Raw genomic sequence first — 27,834 nt, 5'->3', positions numbered from 1 at the left:
GGTGGCTGCTGGGGGCTGAAGTGGGTGGGGGTGGGGAGAGTGGGGAGACAGTGTTTCATGGGTATAGAATTTCAGTTCTGAAAGATTACAAGAGTTATGGAAATGGATGGTAGGGAAGGTTGCCCAACAACATGAATGTACGTAAGGCCACGGAACTTAAGAAACACTTAAAAATGGTGAAGATGGTAAATTTTATATTTATTGGAACACAGTTTTAAAAAATTTTTTCTTTAAAAAAGACCACCTAAGTTGAAACTATGCAAAGCAATTTTCAGATTGTTTTGTGATCTTGAACACTTTTTGTCAGAGCATTAAGAACTCTCTTCTTACTGATTATAAATATACAGGGTAATAAAGATATAAAACTAATGTGACTTAGTACACTATAATTGAAAACAAAAGTAGTTTCATTTATTAAAAAAAAAAAATTATAGTGGCCAGAATCAGGATGGGGGCATTGGGATGGAGAGAATAAAGTGTATCAGAGGTAGACGTTGAAGGCAGGGTCTCCAAGTTTCTGATGGATGCCATATGTAGGGAGAACAAGGGTGGACCTCCTGGATTCTGGCTGAGGACTGGGTTGGCTGGTACTGCCACTGACTGGGTTGGGGGAAGGAGTCAGAATCTAGGGGTAAAATAAATATTTCTTTTTAAATAAGATACATTTGGGATGCTTATTAGACATCTAAAAGAGAGCTCAACTGTGTACTTGAACATGCAAATCTGGAGCTCCGGGCTAGAGACAGAAACTGGAAAGTTATCATTACACAGAATGGATCAGGTCCTCTAAGGAGAAACTGTAGCCAAAGAGGAGGGAGGCTGATGTTGTCTTATGCATGGGCAGTGTGGAGACACACCATGAAGCTCCACTCAGAGCCCTGGACCCTGTGGCTCCAACTGGACAGAAAAGAGAAGGGAGCCCACGTTAGGGGGTGTTGTCATGCTCTGCTCTTCAAAACACAGACATGTGGGAGACAGAGGTCTTGGTCCAACCAGGCCATTCTACAGCTGGCCTCATGGAAACAGAAAAAGAGTTTGGAATGGAACATTCTCCATGAGAGATGCTTTGGACCCCAGACTTGAAGAAGAAAAAAAAAAAAAAAGAAAAGAAAATGCTGCTAAAGCGCTCAGTAAGTCCAGGGGCAAACATCCTCTGTGCTAACTCTGCCAGCAGGAGAGAGGCAGGTACCAAGCATGTTATAACAAAGGCAGGAACTTCCCAAAACCACAGGCAATTTTACAATTCTGAATAATTATTAAGTGAGACAATGTGGGTGAGAGTAGTCAAAAGACTGTAGCATTCTTCCGCAAGTAAGGTCTGTACATTGTTATCAATCAAGCAGCAAAATGAAGAAAGGGTAAGGGCCTCAAAAACAAAGTCAGGTGCTTTGGCAACTGCCCTGGGGCCACCAATCATTCTTCTGCAGAGCCAGGAGGTCAGGGAGGATTAGACACAGCACAGAGCAGCAGCTGGAGTGGCTCTCTCTTTCTTTTCTTTCTTTTTTTTTTTTTTTAATACACAGAATCATCCTTGACTTCTCTTTCCTTTTTTTTTTTTAATAAGATTTTATTAATTTATTTGACAGACAGAGATCACAAGCAGGCAGAGAGGCAGGCGCGGGGAAGCGAAGCAGGCTCCCCGCTGAGCAGAGACCCTGATGCAGGGCTCGATCCCAGGACCCCGGGATCATGACCTGAGCCTAAGGCAGAGGCTTTAACCCACTGAGCCACCCAGGGGCCTCTGGCTCTCCCTTTCTTAACAATGATGCCCAGACCTTGCTCCTACCTCCCCCACCCTGTCCCCAAGCACTCTTCATGTGCAAGCTCACTTTTGTCATCCCACAAATGTGGTACATCATCTCCTTTGTTCCTCCTACTAACCTCCTGAAGGAGGTACTATTAGTAATAGCAACACTTTAAAAAGGACAAAAGTTAAGTACAAAGAGATTAAGTAACTTGCTCAAGGTCACAGCACTTGTAAATTGTAGTCCTGGGATTCCAACCCAAATCATTCTAAATTCTTAGACTGTTCTCTAACAATCACTGGCTCATTCACTCAGTCAACCAGCGACAACTGAGACCCTACAATGTATCAGCCCCTGACCCTGTGCTAGTTTTAGGGAAAGAGAAATAGACATTACAGAAGCCAGAGAGGCCAATCAGCCAACTTAGACCCATGAAGGTCTTTAATATTATAATTATTTTAAGGGGAGCCCAATACAGGGCTTGAACTCACAACCCTGAGATCAAGACCTGAACTGAAATCAAGGATTGGATGCTTAACTGAGCCACCCGGGGGCCCCCCAGGATTCCAATATTTTTAACAATGGAAGTACATATTTAGTCACAGGAATATACTGAAATGAGTTGAAGAGGTACCTCCTATAACCTTCAATTCCTGTCCCATTACCAACCACTTTGTCTAGAGAGTTCAATGAACATCATTTATGGTGTTATCCTGCCTATAGTTATCCTGTGTATAGCAAAAGTATACTTTATTGTGGGTTTCTCTGTATGACTATGCATTAAAAGCTTTAACTTAGCTAAAGGCAAATATACAAGTAGAGTCATAATATTTTCTGACCCTGTCTTGGAACTTCCTCAGTCTTTAAATTATTGGGAAGGACAGAAAAAGGAAGGAACATAGGTCTCTCTCCACCACCCCTCGAAGCCCCTGAACTTGAATGACAGCATGGGTTACTATGGAGGATGACCAGGGGCCACAGGTGTGGAAGAGCCTAGGGACTTCCTAGAAGAGGCTACATCCAAGGTAGGTCTTAGAAAGATGAATTGCACACTGATTCAAAGATTTTTTTAAATTTATTTGTTTAACAGATAGAGATCACAAGTAGGCAGAGAGTCAGGCAGAGAGAGAGGAGGAAGCAGGTTCCCTGCTGAGCAGAGAGCCCAATGTGGGGCTCGATCCCAGGACCCTGGGACCACGACCTGAGCCGAAGGCAGAGGCTTTAACCCACTGAGCCACCCAGGTGCCCCTTGCACACTGATTCAGAACATAAGCTCTGTCTGCAGTCAGGCAGGCCAAGTCCCTCATTGTTAAATAATCATGAGTATGTTTCAAATTGTCTATACCTGAATTTTACCTAATAGTTTTAGAGAGTCCTATGAAGATGAAGGACATGAGATTTCCAGTGTATGAATGATAAGCATCTCAATGGGGTTCCTGGGTGGCCTAGTTGATTGGGAATCCAACTATTTCAGCTTGGGTCATGATCTCGGGGTCATGAGATCGAGCCCCGAGTAGGGCTCCATGCTCAGCAGGGAGTCTGCAGAAGATTCTCTCTCTCCCTCTCCCTTTGAGCCTAACCTTAGCTCACACAAGTGCATGCACTCTCTCTAAAATAAATAAATAAATCTTTAAAAAAAATAAGCATCCCATTAATGTTATCTATTACCATGATTATTGCTATTAAGGTTGAACAGGAGTTAGCCTGGCACAGAGACAAGGTAAGGACTTGCTGATTTCTTTCCTGTGGTCATGGCATTCAGGAAGTGAAAGTGGAAGGAAGGGGGGAGAAATTTGGGGAAAAAAGGAAGTAGTGGTGTGAGCTTCAGTCTGACACAGGAAATGGCCTGGCTAGCTGGACACGAGGCATTAGCTGGCCTGGAAATGCCTAACAAGAAAAGGTGCAGGAGGCAGGGACGTCACACCGGTCAACTCTGGGACTCCATGTGCATGACCATCTACGTAAGCAGCATCCCTGGAGGGTGCGTGGCACAACCAATGCAGCTGAAGACTGCATGTTGCCTGAACGGGTACACCAAGGGTCCCCGAACAGCGTCCACAGTTCTCCCACTGCTGGTGTGGCCCAATCATGTGGGCTGTTTCAGCAAATAGGAGGCAGCAGTGGGACCAGCACTGTTACCAATCCCTGTGGACCATATGGAAACCAGATCTAAGAGCCCAGTTGTTACTAGAGAATCTGGGATTATCCCAATGTATTGGTACAGTGGTAGCAACATGCAACCCTCATTTTAGAAATTCCTGCCAATGCTCCCAATATCAGCAATAACAAGAATTAGAGGACAATCCAGGTCTAGGCCACCGACCTCAAGCTTGGTGGGTGGCTCCAAATGAAGTCAGCTCAGTGCAGATTTGCCAAGAAAAACATACAGCTTTATTCTCTCAGGTAGAGGACAGAGAGAAAAATAATTTCCTCACATTTCCCTCTTTCATAGAAACAGAACTTTCCTCCCGAGCTGCACTGCCAACTCCCCTTAACTCTTTCCCAACCACTCCACTTTTCAGCATCTCCCCCTCCCCAGAAGTCCTCACCAGCACGCCATCCCCTGGCACTCTGACACCCCCACAGCACTGCACTGCACAACTGTGGGAGGCACCATTCACCTACACACGAGGCAAAGGGAACAGTGCCTCTTTATGGGAATGCTGCCCCTGGAGCTGTGCCCGTCCAGCAGCCCCACACATGTCTTTCTACCACTCATCCACACTTCAGAGAAAGCAGGAGAGAACCTTGACTGGGAAAGAAGGTGGAAGTACATGCCTACAGCCGTAGGAATCCTTGAGCTTATTCTTCATTCAACAGAACAAAAGAAACCACAGTGAAAGGAAATACAATGACACCTGGGTGAGCAGGAGGATGGCAGCCCAACAGAGGGCAGAGACGAACCCAAAAAACATCCTAAGCAAAGGAGGATCGTGGAGTTAATTGAGAGTGGAGGTGGGCAGTGAGTTTTAATTGGGGGTATGCTGACATTCAAGGACTGTGAAACAAAAGGGCAGATATAGAAAATGGAGATCTTGGGCCTAGAGAAAAATCAGGGGTAGAAAGTTAGATTTCAGGGGCGCCCGGGTGACTCAGTGGGTTAAAGCCTCTGCCTTCAGCTCATGTCATGATCTCAGGGTCCTGGGATCGAGCCCCATATCGGGTTCTCTGCTCAGTGGGGAGCCTGCTTCCCACCCCCCTGCCTGCCTCTCTGCCTATTTGTGACCTCTCTCTGTCAAATAAATAAATAAAATCTTTAAAAAAAAAAAGGAAAGAAAGTTAGATTTCTCACACACACACACACACACACACACACACACACACGATGATATATGAAGCCAAGGGAAGGAACAGGTTATCAACAGAGGAAGAAAAAGACAGACAAAAGAAGATGGCGGAGTCCCACAGCATGCCTACCTATGGCAAACAGGGAAGCAAGAAGGAAAAATGGGGACACCCCAAGTGACAGAGCCAGATGGTGAGAGAACTGAGAGGAAAACCAGAGGCCTCCGGGATCATGAAAGCAAGAGACTTCCCAAGAAGGTTCGTTTCTCTGGTGTCCAATGTTGTGGACAGACATTACAGGGGCTTGCGGGGTTACTGCTGACCCTTAAGAATGGTAACTGAAGTGTTAGCTCCTTGAGGGATGGTCTATGCCCTTTGCCACCATATTCCCAAAGCTCAGGACTGACCTCACAGAAGAAAAGCAACAAGCATTTGTGGAACAGAGTTAAAGTAGCTAGACTCATAGCTCCATTGTAAAGAGTTAATAATATACTGTGATTACAGTTTAAAGTTTAATGTCTCTTAATAACTTGGTACAGGAAGGCAAAAAAATCACCAGTGCACACATTGTTAATCCCCATTACAAGCTTCCATGAAGGAAGCACTTTTCTTTTCACCTGGCATGAACTGAAACCCACCTCAGAGAAGGAACAAGAGGTTATTTCCTGGGATCTTCCCTGCCCCCAAATTCTCCAAATGACCACAGCAAGGTTGTAAAGCCTTTCTGCTCTTGTTTCCACAAATTTATTAAGTTGGGATTCATATGAATTGATGTGCAACCTCAAAAGTACTTGAAAGGTGGGAATTATATTTAACTAGTCTCCAACAGTATGTGACTCTCACACGTCCAACAAAATTAAATACATAGCAGGTAAACATGGCCTCCATGGAAGGATTTAGCATGCCTGCCCACCTGGTTTAGCAAGATTAAAGCTGGCCTGACATTTACCAAAAGAGCACCTCTTAGGAACCCAATAAAACCTTTAAGGGCTAAAAATGTCACATTATATTTGTTTCCTATACCAAGATCAACTCTGTCTCACTCTCAAGTTGTAATTTATTTATTTTTTTTTTAAATATTTTATTTATTAATTTGACAGAGAGAAATCACAAGTAGATGGAGAGGCAGCCAGAGAGAGAGAGAGAGAGGGAAGCAGGCTCTCCGCTGAGCAGAGAGCCCGATGCGGGACTCGATCCCAGGACTCCGAGATCATGACCTGAGCCGGAGGCAGCGGCTTAACCCACTGAGCCACCCAGGCGCCCCTCTCAAGTTGTAATTTAAAGAGAGAATAATAACCCCAGCAAATAGCTTCTGCCAGCTTGCTCTGTGTGGCACTGTGCCGAACGCCGTATGTGCATTTTCTCATCTGATCTTTGCAAGTGCTCTATGAGAGTGCTATTGTGAATGCCTACTTCCAGACGAGGAAACTGAAGCTTGGATCTGCTAATGTTCTCAAAGCTACACAAGCGGTAAGTGGTGAAGCTCAGCTTTAAACCCAGAATCCTCAAAGGATTAATTTTCTCCGCTGTATAATTTTCTGCTGCATCACTTACATCCAAAGATATATATATTTTTTTTAATTAGAAAGATTTTTAAAAAAAGGAAATCATGAAACAGATGGCCAGCCTACACAGGGACCAGATCTACAGGTTCCAAATGATGGATCTTTTACTACTGATGGACCCATCTGCCCAGTTCCCCTGAAGAAGTTTAGCCAAAGCTGCATGGGAAGAGAGGGCAGGCATGCGTGGCTGAAGGCCCAGACTCCCAGCTAAGCCCTGTCAGATCCTATACTAGAGACCGCCTCACCTACAATGCTCCTCCCTCTTCTTCTCCTTTCACTGGCCCCTATTTCTCTAGGGAAATAATGGTGGGTTTGAATGTGTCTTGGGCTGGGTTCCTTAGACATCAAAGCCTGAGCCCAAGCTTCTAGGCCAGCACTTTATGGCAATCCCAGGGAAGACAGAGTCAGAAAAAGAAACGAGACAATGAAATCAAACATAAAATGGAGCAAGATCAGTCACACAAAACTTCTCATTTGGTCATACTGGACATCCCCAGAGAGGCTAGTAGAGACTTCAGCCTCCCAAAAGTTTCCATCCAAGGGAGCAATGCTCTGACAGGGAAACTATCTGCCAGCTCCTGCCTGTTTCTTGTTCCCCACTGGGCCAAAGTTCATTCCATGGTAACCCAATATCCCCAATTCTTTCAGGGTGTACTGTCTGGCTCCCTCGGCAGCAGATGGGAAAGCCAGATCCCATACCCTACAGAGTGATGCCTCGTCTGAGTCCAAAAGCGGTGGGAGCAAGCCCAATGTGGACGTGGATGGTAGAATGGTACAGTCCACCAGAGCTGGTCACCAAGAAAACCCAGACACAGGTGGGGCTAAGAGCATTTCAGGTGGTGCCTAAGAGTTAGCCAACAGAGGAAGGTTAAACCTCCCTAGGAACCAGTACTGGTATGCAATCCCACACAGACAGAAAATGGAAGAGATGATCTAATAAATCTTCTTGGAATGTGAGTTATTTGTGCTCATTGAGTTTCTGCAGGTTCTTCGAATTCTGACTGCCACAGGACATCATCCATTCATACATTCTTCATTCATTCAATAAGATTTCTGTAGCATCTCCTATTGTTAGGCATGTTCTAGTGAAATTCTAGTGATAGAGGACCTTGCCTTGGAGAGAGAGACAGGCAAATAAACAGATAATCACAATACAGTGTAGTCAGGGTACCCCAGGAGAACCCAATAGGGCCATGAGCACATAGAGGAATGGCTCCTTCCCCAGTCTTGGGGTCAGTGAAAACTTAGGGAAGGTGATACCTGGGCAAGAGCTTAAAAGATGAACAGAAATTAGTTGGACAAAGAAAAAGGAGATTCCAAGCTGGCAGTATGGCTTCTGTAACAACAAAAGAGGACAATGCAATGTGGTTAATTAGAGGGTGCCATTTTACTTAGCCATGTTTAAATGGCTACATTACTATGCAAAAGCAGTCTGGTACCAAAAAGTATGTGCCAGAGACACCCTTGTCTCTTACCTCCATCCCCAGACCTCCCCGCTAGCCTCATTCTTGAACATGACTCATCACTGACCCCTATCCCTGGAGTATGTATGTATCAGAAATGCGGTAGGATCTGGAGTTAAGTGAGGAAAAGATGAGGCTAGGAAATGAGTTTTAAGTTCAGGGATGGCCCGAGATTCAGGGTTGATGTTAGCCATGGGGCAGGAGGCAAAGATGAGGGTGATGCAGAGCTAGAGTGTTTTGTACATAACTTAGAAACTTGTAGTGTAATAGTTTCTAGTATGTTCCCCCACTTAAAACAGCTATAATAAAATGTGGTATGTTCATACAAAGTCTAGGAGATGAATGAAGCATGTTGTGTTTTCTGAACTGCAAGCAGCTCCATTTGACTGAAGAAATGAGCCAGGAGAATAGTAAGACAAAAGGCTGGAAAGCTGAGGAAATCAGGTCAGACAGGGCCTTGTGGGCCATCCCAAGAAGACTGGGTTTTCACATAAAGGCCACGATGATCAATTAAACAATTTTAAACAAGGAAATGATATGATTCAATCATATTGTAGAAAGATCATTCTGGAACCAATGAGGAAGACAGACTGGAGGGTGGGAAGACCAGCTTGTAATCACAGTGATGAGGCATGGCAAGATGAGGGATAAAAAGGAAGATTTTTTTTTATGAGCCATTTAAAATGAAAGACCAAGACATGGGAATAAAGTCTAGATGGAGCTCGCTTATGTTGAGGGAGTAGTGATGTGGTAGGTGGATGAAAAAGATTATTAGAAAACTGGACACATTTCTGGCCATTCACTGTCCTTCAGAAGGACTTCTTGGGGAGGAACGATTGAGGGGTGGTAGGGAGATGAGTTCAGTTTTAAACCCAGTGAGTTTGATAGGCCCGTGGGACAACCACACTGAGGTCTCAGGGCCTCTTAAATAGATCAAGAACTCAGAAGAAGAAAAATAAGTATTAACAACACGGACTGAAAGGTCATTGGGTAGCCATGGGTCTGGAGTAGGCCACTTAGAGAGAATGCACAATGGGAGGAGAAACAAGAAAGGTGGGAAGGTCACCATTCATGTGGAGGGCACCAGATAACCAGCCACTCAGGAGATCACCGTCCATGCCTGCTCTTGTCTCCATCATGAAGGTCTGCACCAATCTAATCTTCTATTGCAAAATCAATCTGGTTGGCTTCGAACCCAGAGGAAGACCGTGTAAAAGAGATACTGGTGCTTGCTTCGACAATCAAACTCTTCAGGTGACACAGAGTTAGGGCAGCTCTCTGTGAGCTCAAGGACATTGGGAAAAGGAGAAGGGGAAGCATTAGACAGAACTGCAGGGAGTATGTATTTCTGAACTTTCAGGTCTCCAGCACTTGAAGAAGTGAAACCTTCCTCACCTTTCTGCAGCATGGGCTTCTTTGGGTGTGCCTAAGATGTTTTCACACTGACACCAATACTTGCACTACATACACATGTCACCCATTAGAAACAGTTCTCTAGTTTGGGTCAAGGCCAAGATGTACAAATCAAACTTGAACACCTTCCCCTAGAACTGGTTCTTACTTTAAAGAAAAAAAAAAATGTACAGATCTCTGGGTCTGTTTGACATATCATTTAAGCCAGAGACCCTCATCTCCAAGTAAATAAACACACATCCAACATATTTACAACTTCGGGTGCTTCACAGACACCTTAGCCAAAGTTTCCCCCATGAATCCCCTAGGGTTCCCTCGACTCTCTGTGGAAAGCTCCACCCTAGAACAATTTATCTAGCTTGTGTCACTCTCAAAACTGTTCAAAACAAAACCAAATCATACCAGAAGAGCACAGCAGAAGGAAGCCAAGCACTGTGGCTTCCACTGACCCTGAACTGATAATTCCTTATTTCCGTTTTCAGTAATGCAGAGGATATCTCCTTCCCTTTTCTACGAATCCCTCCCCTCCCGCTCTCCCAACAAAACAGACTATAGACATATAAAACCAAAACAACCCAGCCCAACACTAAAACTCAAGCCTCTCTGGGAGCCGCTCCGCCAGGGCCCCAGGCTGACTGTGACATTATCCTCAGGCAGTGGGCCTCTTACAAACAAGAAGCATCCCTAGTTCATGACTGTTGACAGAGGCAGGGGCACAAGGGTGTCTCCCAACTGCTGGGGACAGTGGCCAGGAATGCAGCCACGCTGGGTGGGCTTGGCACAGAGCAAGAGTCGAGTAACTCTCTGTTGACTGAGGGCTGACTCTGCTTTCCTAGGGCAGGGTCTTGGGTTTCGATGGGTGACAGACACTGTCAACACCCCTTTTTTGAAGTCTGTAAATTTAGAGAGCAGATAAGTTAGGAAGTGTTACAACTTCTAGGATAAAATAATCCTCATTATAAAAATGCAACCAACTCAAACCCTTTCAACGGTGACAACTCACCCACCTCCACGCTCCTGGTGAATTTCCCTTTTGTGCATCTCTTTTTCTAACATATATATTTTATTATAAAAGGAATACACTTTCACTAAAGAAAACTTGGGAAATATTTTTTAAAAAGGATAACTACCGCTGAAGCTCTGAAATGATGTGATTTATAAAAATTCCCTTTGTGTGTACCTTTTTCAGCTTCCCAGGGACACTTCATTGTTTCAGGGTGAGGTGTTTCTTTGGGGGGGGGGTGCTGTCACCACAGACAAATGGGACAGGATCCTTTGACCTTGTGACTCTCTGGGCTCTCACCTCATGGCCAAGAATTATTTATTCTATTGTTTTTTTCCAAGTTGATGGAAATTTCCCACTGCGTATACCCATTCTCTTTACTTCCTCAACCTGAAAGACCAGAAAGAAAAATGTAATCCCTCAAAGCTCTTTCCTATTATTTTTTCTGCTTCAGTTCTCACACCACCTACCTCCATCTGGAGAAGTTTTCTCAAAGATTCTAGGAGGGATCTAGAAACCAACCACACCACTATGTGTATTTGGTCCTGCCGCCACTAACAGTTATACTTCTTCACTGACGCTAACTCTTACAAAACAGAAAAGCCACACAAGTTCAGAGTATGTAAACCATAAATGCAAACACAGCAGATATGCTAATTAGAGACTCCAGAGAAAGCCTTCAGAATTTGATTCTCCCTGCCTCTGGGTTCTTACTCAGCTCTGAGAGGGAGACTTTTGAAAAAGCAGATCCAGAATCATATTATAATATGCTGAGGGAAATCAAGGGTCTTGGATGCATTTTCCAACCCAGTGTAAAACTGGAATTTAAAACAGTAAGGGAGGGTCAGTAAGTGTAGTAGAGAAAAGCAAGAGCCTTCTTACGTGGCTCGCAGTGGCAAAGAGCACACATGAGTATACACACATTAGTGTACACAATCCTGAAAAACGGTCATTGCCAGGATATCCATTTTTTCCTGTGTTTCAGCTTTCGGGTCTCTGAATGCTTGGGTAGCTGTGAGTCAGATACCAACCGCCACATCCATGGGCCAGACTTGATTTCTGGGGGCAGTGTTTCAATTACAGAAAAAGCATACACAGCTGACATGTGTGTGCAGAATTTATTGCAGTATCTTCTTAACCTCTTTTACTTTTAATAAGAACAACAACAAAAAAAAGTATGGATTAAATTGAAATGTGGTTTTCCGTTCCGGGGAAATGCAAAGGGCTTTAAAAATGTGTGAGCTGTCACCACTCCTCACTTCCAACACGTCGGCACCAACAGTGAGAATTTTACAGCGATAAAGCAATGAACAGCTTCATCACACGGATACAGCTACACTACTGTGCCCTCAAACCTCTGAGATGGGCATTTTTACTACCAAGTCCCATCTCCAGATACAAAACTGAGATTCAGGCCATAAGTCACTTGCCCAAGGGCACAAGGGGAGGAAGAGGTCAAGTTGTATCTGACCATTGTCTATGGACTCTGAAGTCCAAGCATGACAGAGCTCGGGAGATAAACTCTCCAAAGGAAAAGGCCAGCATAGTTCATTTCACACTTGAAAAGGAAAAAAAAAAGAACAATCTGGAAAAGGGGAGCTGGCTTGACTTTTCCACTGGAGCTGGAATGTTCTCAGGTTCAGCCACATGGCCCCATCTCTTCTTAGGTCGGCTTTAATAACCCTCTGTGGCTTTAGCTGTATGTACAATCAGGGACCCCCACACAGATGTCTCCAGGGCTGACTTCTTCCCTGACTCTCATGCCCACGGAGGGCCTTCACTTCCATGTTTAACAGGCCTCTCAAAAGCCACATATCCATGACAGAATAGCTACTTTCCCTCCAAAGCTGTGCTGCAAGAAGCCTTCCCATACAGCATGATGGCGGCTCCATCTTGCCATGGCCCTGGACAAAAGTATCAAGTCATCCTGGCCCACCCCCTCCTTTTACGTGATTTCTCTCATGTTCATTTTACAAAAAGACAGTGTACAAACAGATTTCTCCCGTGCTTCTTTAAAACAGCAAGCTCCACTAATACACGTAATAAGACATCATTTGCTACGACCTGTTGGGAGCATGTCTCCCACAGCCGTTAGGTGAGCTGTAGCCACCGCAGCACTGTCTACCAATGTACAGTGATGTTCACCTACTACTTTAAATGGGCTACTTGTAAAACACTTGAGTAACACTTCCTATCACCCCGACATTGATTTCAAAAGTGCCTTACAGCTAATAAGTTCATCTAATCCTCCAAAGAACTCTCTGAAGTAAGCACCGCCATTATCTCCTTTCCACAGATAAGGAAACTAAGACACGGGGAAGTTCAACAGCTTGCCCGAGACCACACAGCTCCAGTCAGGACAGTCTGGCTCTCGAGTCTATCAGGCTTCATGCATGAAACACACTTTTCCCCCTAAAGGTACAGAAATGAACTTGTTTTTTACTTTGCTTTCTTAGGGCTGGGACCCACCTCCGCCAAGTTCCTGGCCAAGATGGACTGCACATTGTCTGTCCTCTTCACTGGAAACTGGTAACCAAATGACAAGGGACCAAAGTCCCTTGTCCCCTGGGCACTGTGCTGTGACCAGCCAGGTCACCCAGCGGAGTCTAAAATGTGACAGCAAATGACTCTGTCTCCTTGGAACCACCTCCCCAAGGCCTGCTCAGGGATCTGGAACTGAACACAGTTGGCTCTGGCCAGCAGCACAGCACGAGGGCTCCCAGGCCTCTGAGTGTGATGGGTGGCGCAGCTGGCGGGGGGGGGGCGGGGGACGGCTGCTGCTGTGGAGAATACGGGGCCAATGAGGCTGCTGGGGAGTGCCTGGGATGTGTTGAATTTACTCAGATAGATCCTCCCAACACATACACACACCCCTTTTAGATGTGACTGTAATACCAAAAATGTTAAGGAGAAAGAAAAAGGTAGAAGAAGAGAAGCAAGTGCGCTTCCACAGCCCTGCTGACCATGTGAACTGACAGCACAAACAAGGACAGTTGTCCTTCTAGCAGGATCTCTGTGGGTGTGCCCAGAGTGCACAGACGGCCCCCGTTAACCCTTTAGAGCATTTTTCCTTTGGTTTCCAGATACAGCAGGGTCAAAGGGCACAGCTTCTAGAACTAAGAGGTAAGGTCAAAGCCCTCTCTTCATGACAACCTCGGACAGGTTACTGAACCCCCAGTACTAATTTCTGACCTCACAGAGTGGAGGTGGAAATTAAGTGAGATCATGTGGAGTAAAATGGTAGCAGAAGACCTGGGTCACAGCAAAACTCGATGAATGGTGGCTACTGACGGAGATTTTGATAATTTCACTAATAAAAGTTGTTCATACCCTTCAACTGTTTAGAGTCTTAAGTAAAGGGAAATGGAGGGACAAGGAAGGACGTAGAAAAAAATTAATACTTTATGTGTGGCCAAGGGTGGGAAAATATACAAATAAAACTGTATTTCTGACAGCTCTGGTTCACACATTTAAATAACGGACAAATGAAAAAGCTCACCGGCTACGGCTCACCCCAGCCTTATCCACTTAACTCTGGCATTACAATCTTTCTCCTTTAAAAACTCAAGTCAAGAAAGACAAATATATTCAGTTTCTAAAACAAACAGAGGAATAAAATCTGTTTTCATTTAAAGCATCTCACTTTTTTTTTTTTTTTTTTTAAGCAATTAGCTCACTTCAAAGGGCAACCAATGGAGTGATTTTTATCAAGCTGGCAAGGGGCTGGTGTCTCACTTCAAAGTTCAGGCAGATTGAAAGCTGCTGATAGTCCTACTACACCGGCTGGTATTTGGCAGAGAAAGTGCTGAGAATGCCGGTTCGTTCAGATGGTGAATGTGCGCAGACCGCAGCACGACAGCGGCACCTCTTTCAGGGAGAGCCAGGATTCAGCCTGAAAGAGAAGGGTGTAATTACCCCACCCCCAAATTAAAATTAACGAGGGTCTTTGGGGTTCCAGCCGCAAGAGCCTCCACAGGACATAAGAATAGACGGAGGAAGTCCTAATTAGATGGACAGAGCCCCGAGTGCTTCGTGACCCCAGCCCTATGAATATCTGTAAAGCAACTTAAGTGGGACACCACCAAATGTCCAGGGAGGTGGGACCAGCGCACACAGACGTGCCAGGGGATTCCTGCGTGACTTGAAACAAGCTGCTTGACCTTCCCAGGTCATTCTGCAAGCAGAGTGAGAGACCAACCGCCTGCCAGTCTGACAGAGTTTATGACAGGATGAGATTTTATTTATAAAGAGGGTTGACATCCTGAGCTCCATAGTGCTCTCCTATTAATAAAACGAATATGGTAAGAGCTCAAAGTAGAGGCCAGATTACCCATCTGCTCACAAATCACCAAATGGCTTCATTTTTCAGGATGTGATACGAGCCATTAGAATATTAGAATTAGACTATCACAAGGCAGTCAAGAAAGGAAGACTTTAAGAAGTGGTCTACTTGACTCCTTCACTCCAGACACAGAAGTCTAGCCACAGACCTCAACAAGCTTGTGCAGACCATCAGAGCCGCAGCTCACAGGAGCCCGTTCCCTAAGACCCACTGTGCCTACCTAAACCCTATTTCTAACCTCCAGGCCAGCATGGTTGCTCCTCTATGAGCCTTCCCACCCCAGCATAACCTCAGAAAGACTCCCTGTCTCTGAATTCACAGCTGAGGTGTCCCCTTTGATTATACTATTGATCTCACTGTTATCTGACTACTACTAATTCTGTATGAACATTATGCCCTTTCTCCCTAAGATTAGAGGCTGTGTCAAAAGAATAAGCATTATACTTCTTTGAATTCCTCACAACTTCCCCAGCGCCTTGTACCCAGAAGATGCCCAGTGCCATTCCCATGAAACTGCCTTCCAGAGATTTTACTGGCTGATTAGCAATCTGCAAAGTAGCTTCACACTCATTATGAAAACACTGCACAAATAACATTAACCTTCTCTTAGCTGTCAGTGAAGCCACCTCAGAGCACAGGTCAGGGTTAGTCGGAAGCCAGCTGGAATGGTGGAGGTGTACACAATGAACAAAAAATTCAAGAGACTGGGTTTTCAGTCCTGCCCTTCTATTATCTGTCTGTGGATTTGGGGCCAACTGTTTCTCATTAATTGCATTTCAGAAAACCAGCTATAGCACAAGAACCCTACCTCTTGAAACTGCTAGAAATGTTAAAAAATATATATGACACATTTAACATTTATTCAACATAAACACATAGAGAGGATACTATTTGTGTAGTGTTTAATGTGTATTTTTCTTAAATACCACATTGCCAGATAAATGCTATCCAGTGGGGAAAAGTATCACTTTCTAATGAACATGTTCAGCATTTTTAGATCCCTCCTGGCTAGTTTAAGTGTCCCTTCCCTCACTGACTCTCACTCAGGCCTAGAGTTTTGTCTGCTAATCTTTTGCAACTTCAGACCAAGCTTCCTGCAGACCTGAGATCGAGGGAGCTACAGGGTTTCATCGTAGAGCTGACCAAGGGAAGGCCAAGGCTAAAGGAGGAAGTGAAACAGCTGGCTTTCCAAAATTACCTGGAGAGGGAAAGAGACCAGCAGAGATGGCCTCAGGCCTCCTGGCGAGAGGTTATGACTCCAAACTTTCTCATCCACCTCTGGAGGTATGCAGAATCCACAGGAATTCTGCTGTTATAGAAAGCACACCTTGTAGGTATGGTTTGTCAAATCTGTTAGGAAAAGGATCTCTTCACATATTATCCACACTTCATTTTATAGTCTGGACCCACCATGACCTCTCTTATTTTATATGAGGTTCATATGCATATAATTTCTAGTACAGTCTATACACACCCCCAATGGACTGTTATACTCTCATACCATCTTGAAACAAATACTGTAACCTGCTGGCCAGCACTCAGAATGCTGACTCTGAAAGTATTTCATGTATTCACATGGTGTGGGCAGGCATATCGCTGATTATCAGAACCCTGGCAGAGTTAACGCTTTTTCCAACATCCAGAATTGAGAAAAATAGAATAAGGAGAAAACTAACCCCTGCTGTGTTTTATTTCTTGTGTCATGTTGTACATGCCAACATATTTTCTCCTTCACGTCCACTCTTGGAATGCTCTCTCATTACAGGAGCGGTGAGTCACCATTAAAGGAATTGCTGCGACCTGCCCTGCCCGTCAGTATAAGCTAAACTGTGGACATCTTGAGTTCTCAGGGGGGTATTTATCTTGGGAGAGTTGATCACACTTTGCATGATCATATGGTACAGATGTTTATTCATGAACATGACCTCAAGTGAAGTAAGAAATGTCTTGGTCTGACTATTTAAAAATTCAGCCAAATGTCCACCCAATGGGCAAACCCCAGTTCCAGAATTAAAGCTGTGATGGATCAGAACTGATGTATGCTGACAGACTTGAGTGAGAGGTCTCGAGCCAGACAAAAGGGTGTGTGCTCACTGATAGGGGTGGGGGCAGATAATCGGGGCAGAATTACAAAGGGAGGGATAAAGTAGCACTTATGTGCGTCTTCTGTGAATCCAAACTTCTTTCGTTTCCTCGGGGTGAGAATTGCATCTGCAGTGTAATATAAACCTAGAGAATCAGTCACTCTCAGAGACCCCACTGCCACTGCCAGCCTTCAGCAAATCCACCAGATGGAGAATGCCGGGACCTTCCAGACTTTTCGTCCTTCCATTAGGCCCTTCATTCAGGCCTTTCCCTCAACCACATCTTAATTTCTCCTTTTAGCTCCATGGTTTTTGAAGTGTAGACTTTGGACTGGCAGCATCAGCATCACTGGAGCTCTTGTCAGGAATGCTAATTCCCACGTGCCGCCCCAGACCTACTGACTTAGAGCATCTAGGAGTGGGACCCACAAATCTGTGTTCTCTCAAGGGCTCCGGGTAATTCTGAGGCACACTGAAGTTTGAGAACCGCTGCTGTAGGTGACATGAAGATGAGAGAGCATGTGCATGTTAGGAGAGGACTTTAAAAAAAAAGGGGAACAATTTTCCAGCAATGGAACCTCAAGTCATGTGACAGATAGTGAGGGAGATTTGAGGCTGCTGACTTCATTTGGGCCCTCATCATTTCTCACTTTTAATCTCATCTAGTTTGGTCTTCTCCCCACATTGCCACTAGAGACATCTGCTTTGCCTGAAAAATCTGACCAGGTCAAACCCCAACTTAAAAACGCGTCAGTGGCTGCTCCTTGCCCATAAGACAAAGTTCCAAACACCTGCACACAACCCGGGGCCCTTCATCATCCGGATCTGGGCCACCTCCCTGGTCCTGTATCCTTCTGCACTTTCCCTCCTACTCAGCCATACCTCACTGCCTGCAGGAGGCTCGTACTTCCCCAGCCCGCTGACATGGAGTTTGGCTATGACTTACCTTAGCCAAGAGCATAAGAATTGAAGTGATGTCTGTGACTTCTGAGCAGATACTAAGTGCCATATTTTTGTTTTACCATGTTCTTTTTTTTCCCGTTCCCCTACATGAGATCAGTATTATCCCAGAAAGAGGCTGTTTCTTAAGCCTCTGAAGGGTCTCAGAATGAAAACAGATAAGGAACAGAACCATAACTGACCTACCCTGGACACCCAAGATAAGTGAGAAATAAACCTTGTAAGCCATTGAAATTTGGGGGTTATTTGTTATTTTGCCTACGCTGACCATTATGGCACATCTGATCCCCCAGACCCCTCTGTCTGGAATGTCTTTCGCCTCTGCTCTACCTTTCCTTCCAATCCCACCTCAGTCCTATCTGCATAGGAGACTGGCTCATCCCTCTACACTCAGTTCAGGTGTTATTTCCTCAATCAAGTCTTTTCTTGTTCCTAGGTATAACTGATCGACTCCTGTAGGATCCCATTTGGATGCTACAGACCTGTAACTGTGTCCTTGGAACTTTGCTGGGAACTTCCTATTCATTAGCACCATCCCTAGAACAACAACTTCTCTTAAAAAAAAAGAAAGAAAGAAAGAAAGAAAATTAAACCCTCATTTGACAGAGTGGGAGACTTTGGCTCAGAAAAGCAAGGCAGCTTGTCCAGGTTTCCCAGCCATCAGCCACAGAAACAGTTTTCACCAAGTGTGGGGCTGGCTTTGAGCTCAGCAATCTTTCCCATGCCCCACACATCTCCCTCCCTCCTCCATCACCAAGCTTTCTGACCCTCCCATTTCCATTCTGGTGGAGAGAGGAAAAGTCTTCTTATCAATAAGTTAAAAGTTTGTGGAATTAATTTGACACTTGAAAGACTTGCATCTGGAAGTGGGCTTCTTACCCCCTGAGAGGATAATCACTTTCTCTAAGTGGATGGATTTATTTAAAGGTTCCTGGCAAAAGCACTGGGGCGCCTGGAGAACTGTAGCCCTCCGCCTGTACCTTTCCCAGGTAGTGTGGCGGTGAGCTAAGACAGGCAGATTCTCACTGACGATGCCCTCAGGACCTTTTGGGTCTGTCACAGGGTAGGATGTGAAGGAGCAGAAGGTTCAGAATTCCAAGTAAATCAGCTACATATTGATATTTTCGGTAAGTGAACAAGGGAAAGAAAACAAGGACAGAAAAGCGACACAGTGGCAAAGAACTAAACCAGACCACCCAGGTCAGACACAGCAATAACCGCCGAAAGTAAGAACGGCAATTTTAGGTTTCTGTGAGCTGCTGGCATTTTGTTGTGAGGTTGGGCTTTTTATTTGTTTTTCTCTTCCTTTCCCTCTCTTTCAACTTGTCCAAGGGAGGACTGTAAAGTATAAGAACCTGCATGTCCTTCCCCTTAAGCCATACCAGTCAAAGATGAGCATTCAACAACAAAAAAAAAAAACAAGATATTCTTCTCACATGACATTCATAACAATTTCTTCAAGGTTTACAAAGCTTTTCTAAGTTACTAATTGGAATCCATTTATCTCTTTCACCAGTCCAATGGAGTTTTTTTTTTTTTTAATTCCTCAAAGGATGTATTACCTTTAAACAATAGGATCAGTAACATTAATAATAGCATTTTTCCCCCTTTGAGTTTAGAAAGCTGTTCAGAGCTGCAAATGGTCACTGGGCCAGGCAGGACACATCTGATTTACTCTTTAAAAGACCATCCACTCCGTACAGCCTTATGCTTGGTGTTTTGCAGGCATTGGTTTATTTAATCCTGGAAAGGACGCTATGGAGCAGGTCCTTGGAGCAGGAGCAATTTTTTATGGCCACCTTACAGATGAGGGCAGTGAGGCACAGAGGGCACAAATGACCTGCCTGAGAGAAAGGGTGTCTCTCCCCTTCAGAGGCCAAGTAGCTGCACGAGACAGTTAATGATTTACCCACAGCCCTCAGGGAGCTCCTTCCAATAGGGGCAACACATGCACTTACACATTCTCATTCTCTCTCTGTCTCTATCTCTCTCATCTTCAACTCTTCTTCACCCAGTAAGAGGCGGGTGTCCAGCAAATTGCTTGGCAACGTGCGGAGGAAACTCCATCCAAAGCCAGGGTCTGCCGGGTCCAGGCCGCCTCTGGGCGCTGTCCAGCCGGCAGCGCGCCTGAGAGGCCAGGCAAGGGTCCCGTCTCCGGACACCCCGGAGGTGGAGCGGAACGCCAAGACCCAGTTTCACTCGGGGCGGAGCGGGGTGGCGGGGGAAGCACCGTCCCCAGGGACACCTGTTGTCGCCTCCCTATACGGGCCAACAAAGATGTCGCGGGGACTCACATCTCGGGGAAGACACCCGTCGGCAAATAGTGTCCACGTAGGGTGAGGGAGTCGCAGGTGTCTTCCCGACCACCCCTCCACCTCGCCCCCCTTTAGGCGGGCTCACCTCACCCCCTCCCACCCCCGGACGCCTGCGGCTGGTGGAAATGTCGCCCCTGCCCGGGGCTCCGACCGAGGCACGCGCGGAGGTTCAGGGGCCCGCTGGGCGAGGGGCAGCACCCGCGGCGCTAGGACCTCGCGGGCGGCCCGCCCCCACCCCCACCCCCACCCCTCGCCCGCTCCACCTGCGGAGCCCCACCGGCGGGGCATGCTCGCCCTCCACCGCGGGACGCGGGCGCTGTTACCTGCGACACCGGCTGCAGGGTCCCGAGCGTCGGCCGGAACGCCGCCGCGGCAGAGCCGGCTGCGCTGGCGCGGGGATCCTCGACCGGCCCTGCTGCTCCGCTGCCCTCCCTCGCGGCCGCAGCGCCGCCGCCTGCTCCCGACTCTCCAGGCTCGCTCCGCGCCCGCGGGCTCCTGGCGCCGCTCCCGCCGCTCCTGATTGGCCGCAGCGCGCGCCCGAGACGCGCGCTGATTGGGTGGCCGGGAGCCGGGGCGGTGGGACGGGCGGGGCGCCGCCTGGACCTGCTCCCGGTGTCCCCGGCGCCGCTGCTTCGCGTCCCCGCTGCACCTCCGGGCGGAGATCCAGACACGAAACCGGGATCTTGCCCCTCTGCGCTCGGTTGTGGAGAAACGGGATGAAGTGGAAAGTAGGACGAGAAGCATGGGGTGGCGAGGAGTGGGGATCGCCTTGCAGTCTCTCCCACTCCTCATACCAAGGCTGGACCGGCGGGGAGCGGGGGGGGGGGACCCTTGCTTCTGCGGCCTCACTCCTGCAAAAACCTACAGGGTTTTGATTTCCTGTTTTTATGAGCAGGACGGTGGGTTGTAAACAGCGGTTGCCAAATTGTGTTTTTGAACTTGGCTTGGACTTGACGCACTATCTATCTCTATGTGGTCCAACCAGAGTTCGCAAAAGGGAAGCGACGTGTGTGAGGTCCGACACGTTTACAAATTAGTAAGAACGAGGAAGATGGTGAGATAGATCTTCACTTACAAGGACCTCAGTACCTAGATAGGGAGCTAAGGCTGAATAATAATGGTAATAGTAACAATAATAATAACCCTGACGTCTCTATGGCACACATTGTTTGCCAGGCACTTTTCTAAGTGCTTTGGATATAGTAATACAGAAGTACAGAAAACAGCTGGCCTCAGGATGTCCACATGTCCTGTGAAACGTGTGGCCAAGTGACATCAGTTGGCAGTGTGAGAGATTCTCATCTGGAAGTCACACCAGCAGTCACCACGTTGCAGTTAAGGGGCACAAGTTAGAAGGGAGAGAGAGCGTAGGGAATTAAAATTGTTCCTGTCTTCCATATCTTCTCCCACAGTTCTTTAGCCCTCCCAACATTTTGTCTCACCTGAGCTGGGCCTTTCTAAAGAATAAGAACAACCACTATAAATTCAGGATGCTGCCAAAACTTTGTTTTACCACTCATAAAAGGAGCCCCCTTTTAGCAACCAGGTAACAGTGAGTAGAAAAAAGTAGCACCGTTTCTATTTTAGCACCTTTAACTTTAGTTGCAGAAATACCTTGAAAGCAAATATGTAGCTATCTTCCTACAAGGATTTCCTCTCTATATATTCTCCTATGTTGATAGAACTCTAGAAGGAGAAGTTTGGGTTGGTAGAGAAAGGCTGGAGTGAAAACCAGCTTGACCTACTCTGAACAGCTTAATTTGTACCCTAGTTGAGCCTAACATCATTGACTTTGAAAAGCCCAGGACCCTACAAGGAATTAGCTCCGTTTTCCAAGTTTATATCAAGGGACGAGTGATCCGTTGACACTATATTGAAAAGATGGACTGGGCTGGGTTGAGCCTCACCTGATAAGAACACCAGAGCAAAACAGACTGTGTAAAGAAGGTTCTTATACCAGTATCCCTGTCCAAGCTTCAAACGTAGGTGGAGACATCTGCCCATCATTCCAGTTGCTCACTTTCCAAAGCTGTGGCTTTTGCCATAGCATAAGTTCCATTTGGATTGGTCACACTATCACTCTGAAGAAGAAAGGCTATTTAAGGTAGAGAACTAGGTTGACCCAAGATAATTTCTTAAATCGATAGCCCTGGTTGCATTGCACTAAACCCTTCTGAAGGATGAGAAGAGAAAGAAGAATCTGGATTCCACTATGGCCACCCTGGAACCTTCTTGTGGGCAGGAACTGCTTATGAATCTGTCTGTCCCCTATCTCATCTCGCAAAACATTTTGCTCGGTTGTGCCTCCTGCATTGCATTTCTTCTATTTAGCACTCAAGACTCAATGAAAATGTCCTGGTAGTGATCCCCTTGTCCCTGTTATATTCTTATTCCAGTACGAAGCAACAATATTCTAGTGATCCATTTACATGACCATCCCTCCAACTAATTATCACTAATGCCTGGCCTAGTACAAGGAACTCAGTACTAAGTATTCAATAAACTTGAACTGACTGAATGAAATTACTTATAGGTAGTAGAGAGGCATTAAGGAGACTGGAACCATACCCCAGTGCTGTTCAACAAGGCATCCTGTAGTTCCAGGCTTCCTGGATGTTTGATATGAGCCAAAGTGATCCTCTGCCCAGTCTAATAGTGACTAGGTAGTTTCTGTATGTTAGGCACTGTCAGCTACAGAGAAGAATGAGGTCTGAAATATACACAAGATGAAATGACACAGCTGATTTAGAAAATCAGCTTTGGTGTTTCCTCAAAGAGTTAAACACAGAGTTACCACAAGACCCAGTAATTCTACTCCTTGGTACATACTCAAGGGAATTTAAAACATATGCCCCTATAGAAACTTGAACATGAATATTCTTAGCAACATTATTTATAACAGCTATGAAATTGAAACAACACAAATTCCACTAACTGATGAATAGGTAAACAAAATGTGGTACATCCATACAATGGAATATTATTCAGCCATAAAAAAGGAATGAAGACTGATACATGTTACAAAATGGATGAACCTGGGAAACATTATGCTTAGTGAGAGAAGCCAGACACAAAGGACCACATACTGAATGTTTCCATTTAGATGAAATATCCAGAGTAAGCAAATCTGTAGAGACTGAAAGCAGATCTGTGGTTGCCAAGAAGTCAGGGGAAGGAGAAATGGAGAACAACTGCTGAGTGGATATGGGGTTTCCTTTTGGGTTGATGAAAATGTTCTGAATTTAAATAGTGATTATGAGTGCACAACTTTGTGAATATACTAAAAACCACTGAGTTGTAAAAAGCAAAATGAAACATATGTGCAGCGGGCATTCAGAGAGTTTGGAAACCATCAATGGAGGAAATGTTAGTTAAATCTTAGAGTGTTAGTAGCTAACGGTGTAATAGTGTAGAGGAAAAGAAAAGCCTATAAAATACAGTTATAAGTTGGTGTGTCTTGCCCTCAAGCTCCCACCTTCAGCAACCTAGAGGGGATTTACTCCTTAGATCTGCACTGTCCCATCAAACATTCTATGTTAATGGAAATGTTCTTTATCTGAGCTATTTGATATGGAAGCCACCATGCACTTGTGGCTATTGGACATGTGAAATGTGGTTAGTACCCCTGAATATAATATACAAATATAAATAGCCACATGTGGCTGGTGGCTACTCTATTGTCAGTGTAGTTTTTGCTGGTTTAAAGTTTTTGCTGAAGTCATTGTAACTGGCAATATAGAAAAATAATGGAGGGTATCAGAGTGGGGGAGTCAATGTCTTTATGGTTCTATAGCCTGACTCCAGCCTGTATCTGCTAGAAATCCTTCAATAAGATCTCACTGCTCCTACCCTTCTTCCTTCTATGAACTCTTAATGAACTTCAGTCAATAATATAGAATTTAGTTTTATCTTTATGGTAGGATGCTTCCATTCCACAAATATTTATGGACAAGCATTCTGTGGAATTATGGGAAGAGGGATAGTAGACAATGTCAGCCAAATTCCAAAAGGTAGTTCTCAAGAAGGCAGACAAGGAGAAGACGCAAGAGAAACCCTTCCCAAGGACCCAGCTCCTTACTTCCCTCCCTCCAGTGTTACACACACACACACACACACACACACACACACACTATTGAGTGAGAAATCTTGTTATTAGGAAGCTGAAGCGATGCTAAAGAATCTTTATATTTCCTGTTTCCAACCCAAGCCTTCTAACATTCATAACTCCTTCAATACACGTTCCAGTTCATGTTCATTTTTCTCTTCTTTGAACTTTCATTGAATTTAAAATCAATAGAATGTAATGACGTTCTAAATGTTCTTCCTTAATGTTATGTCCCCACAGCAAGATTCATTTGTTGTGCAAATGTTCATTGAGCTCCTGCTTATTTTTGTGCCAGAACAGTCCTTGGAGCTATGGGTAAAAAGAAAGACAGGGTCACTGGGAAGGTTAGAGCCTAATGAAGAGGGACACAAAGAAAATGTTCTGCCAAGTTTGGCCTAAATGTGTAAGAAGGTTCACTGAAAGCTCAGGGCAAGGAGCAACTGGGTGTACACAGAGAAATCAGGGAAGGTTTCTCAGAGGAGGTGACATTTAAGCTAAAGAAACTTAAAGGATGAGTAGGAGCTTTTAAAGTGTTTTTAAAAACATAATTCATTTATACTGCTCACCTTCCAAAATGGGGTTTGAGGTGGTGTACTGGAAGTTTTGAGAACTTTGTATTGGAAGTTTGAAAGAATGAATTAATATCGGGATCCAACTCACCATATGTGACAATGTTTTGGATTGTTGACAAGGGAACTGACTAGACAGTCATTCTGGGGGCCCTCAGGGCTTATTCCTGAGGACAAAACAAAATAAATATAAGATAAGTCTCTCTGATCTCAAGAATTTAAAATCTCTCACCTCTACTATTGCAATATCCTTCTTATCGGCCTTTTGTATTTAATCTTTTCTTCTTTCCTAGGGTATCCCAAACCTCAGTAATTTGGTGTCCCACTGTCACCAGTCATTCCATATCCATGTACCGTCTGCACTATCATGTACTTCTTTCTTTACATTGGCTCTCCTCTTGCTCAACTTCACTGAAAAGCAATTTTTATCTCATTGTCATCTATGATAAACAAGTATTACTTGCCATAAATAGAACGTTAACCACAAAAATAGTACAATGAAAGTAAAACCACATTATCTAATCTTAGCTGACTATTGTAGGCTGCCAAAAGTTCTGAGGCCCCACTCTTTCTTTCATAAGGAGAAAGATTATCAAGACTTAAAGAGGTATTAAAGACATACCAGCACCAAACTGATCATTTCTCCTTGGCTAAATCAAACAGACTGAAAAAAGAATTTTGCAAAAAGAATAACTGTCTCGCTACATGAGCTAATGAAATTTAATGTCCCTTTTCCATTCTGCTTACAACCAGCTTCTGTACCATTAAAGTCTGCTCATGCTGGGTACCACATATCTGTAAACAGCGCTATGATCCTTCCCTCTCACAGCTATCAGAATGATCTAACTCAATGTTAGATCTAACTCCCCTATTCAAAATCCTTCAATAGCTCTTCATGACCTAAAGGAAGAAGTCTTAGTGCCTTACCATGGGTTACAAGATCCTCCTGGATCAGACTTAACCCACCTCTCCGATTTCAGCTTCTGTTACCCTCTCCAACTTTATTCCACCGATACTGAACTATTTGCAGTTCTCAGAATGCACCATAGACTCTCATGTCTCTGTAGTATTCCCTCTACGTGGCAGGCTGTTCACCAATTACACCCACCTTATCATCTTTCATGTCCCTTCTGTGCTCATTTCTATTTATCTGCCCAATACCCTACAAACCCACACACATCCACACGTGCACGCACACGCAAGACATGCCAGCTCCAAATGACAACAGGATTCCTTCCAAAACACCTGCTTCTTTTTTCCTCCACTGCCTCACCCGTGTGTCTCTGGCAGGCACGGGCAAGTTCTCACAAGACTCCACAGTTCTTATCACAGCTGATTGGTCGACAGGTGATCACATGAGCCAAGGTGAATCAGCTAGAGTTCCTCAAAATTTCCTATGAGGAGAAAAAATCGGCATCACTTTTTCCTCTGCTTTAAGATTGGAGAGAAACAGGCAAACAAAGCAAAGAGAGATTCTCCACTCCATTGTGCTGCAGACCAGCTACTTCCTTGCCCCTTCTTCTTTCCCCTTTTCTTTCCCTTTACGCTGTGAAAGAGACCCAGTATCTTTCCAATTAAGTCTTTTTCCTAAACTACTTCAAGTTGAGTTTGTTATTTACACCAAAGTATCCTAATACATTTCTAATCATCCTTGAAGTCCCAACACAAAAGCTACTCTTTTGTGAATACTTCCCTGACTCTTCCAACCCAACAAAGGTACCCCTTGTCTATGCCTCCTGCGTCTTGTAACATTGGATCCCCTTTCCAACAAGTATTTTTGTCATCTTGACATTTTTTGTGAGAAATAGTGTTCTGTCCTCTTTGCCTGTTTGATTATTCCATTTACCACCTGATGAGAAGGGAAACTTAGAATATAGCAATCTATTGACTGTATGCCCTAGTTAAAGTTGATATTGAGTAAAAAAAGTTTCAGCTCTTCTACTATGAAGAATGTTTTTGAACCAAGTTGAATCCTAAGAAGAACCTTTAAAAAAAGTGCCAATTACAAGAACTCTCCTCTGCTACCCAACCAGGATGAAATTAGAAATGCACCCCATAAACAGCAACCACCAAGGGGCAGGTGGAACCTAGATATGCAGCAGAAAGTCTGAGGAACACAGGGAGGGGAGAATCAGAGGAAAAAAGGGAGGTCTGAGACAGAAGGGACTGTAGTAGTCCTGTCTGTCCTTGGATCTCTGTGAATGAGAGGCAGGTCCATAATGAATGTTTTCTACCACCCATGAATGTCTGTTGGCAGCCGTACTTGGCCAAACAAGATTGAATTCTCTTAGCTAACTGATTGAACCTATGCACTTTTTCAAAAGTTACTAGGCATCACAGGGTCATATATGTTTGTGTATGTATCTCATTCTAGACTAGAAGCTCCTTTTCCAGATTCTTTTGGTCTTGGCATGTTGGGCATCAGTGTCTAGCACATGCTTGAGTTGAACTTTGATGCTTAAGCCTATGTTTAGGTAGGAATGCTTTCCTGCAGCAAGTATCAGAAGAACCAGTCATAATGGTTCAAGCAGTCAAGACATGTAATTACCTGACATGAACAGTCTGGATGCTGGCAGCTCCAAGCTACAACGCTCCATGACATCTAAAGGACGTAGGCTGTTTCCGCTCTCCCACCCTTGGCTTTTTGGCTTTATCTTAAGCTGCTTGTCTTGTGAATGAAAGATGGTTGCCACATTTCCAGGTATCTCATCTTGAGAAAAACATATACAAGAAAGGAAGAAAGTGGACTGAGCTGAGAAACTTTTCCTTTATCAGGGAGGAAAATCATTCTCAAACATCCCTTCCTCCTCCTCTAGTAAACTCCCCTTCATATCCCATTGGCTAGAACTGAGCCACATGGCCATTCTTAGCTACAAGAGAGGCTGGCAACACCAGCGTAGTCTGGGACTTGTCCGTAACTATGAAAAGTACTTGTATTGCTTGCAGTATTGCTTTTGACGGGCACATGGGTCACAGGCTTTCCCT

At 45.0% G+C, this 27,834-nt stretch overlaps 1 protein-coding gene and 1 long non-coding RNA gene across 6 annotated transcripts in view; both read right to left on the bottom strand.

Moving 5' to 3' along the window:
* STON2 (stonin 2) overlaps positions 1-20,662 on the bottom strand; it is a 156,273-nt gene extending 135,611 nt beyond the window's left edge. For 3 of the 5 annotated variants that reach the window (XM_013057971.2, XM_013057981.2, XM_045071681.1), the window contains exon 1: positions 20,499-20,662. The gene's annotated coding sequence lies outside the window, so the exon portion shown is untranslated. Of the gene's footprint in view, positions 1-14,209; positions 14,367-19,818; positions 20,120-20,498 lie in introns of all 5 variants that reach the window. The other 2 variants (XM_045071675.1, XM_045071677.1) reach the window with 2 other exon arrangements.
* A 3,695-nt stretch (positions 20,663-24,357) lies between these two features.
* Positions 24,358-27,582, bottom strand: LOC101682414. The gene is made up of 4 exons (XR_198491.3): positions 27,398-27,582; positions 26,123-26,243; positions 24,941-25,016; positions 24,358-24,589 (listed from the first exon to the last, which is right to left on the bottom strand). It is a non-coding gene; the product is annotated as an uncharacterized LOC101682414 (long non-coding RNA).
* Between the last annotated feature and the right edge of the window lie 252 nt (positions 27,583-27,834).

Source organism: Mustela putorius, unplaced genomic scaffold (genome assembly GCF_011764305.1).
Source record: "Mustela putorius furo isolate JIRA1106 unplaced genomic scaffold, ASM1176430v1.1 tig00000129_pilon_pilon_pilon, whole genome shotgun sequence".
Taxonomy (NCBI): domain Eukaryota; kingdom Metazoa; phylum Chordata; class Mammalia; order Carnivora; family Mustelidae; genus Mustela; species Mustela putorius.
The sequence above is the reverse complement of the archived record's forward strand: the minus strand, read 5'-3'. Positions and strand labels throughout refer to the sequence as shown.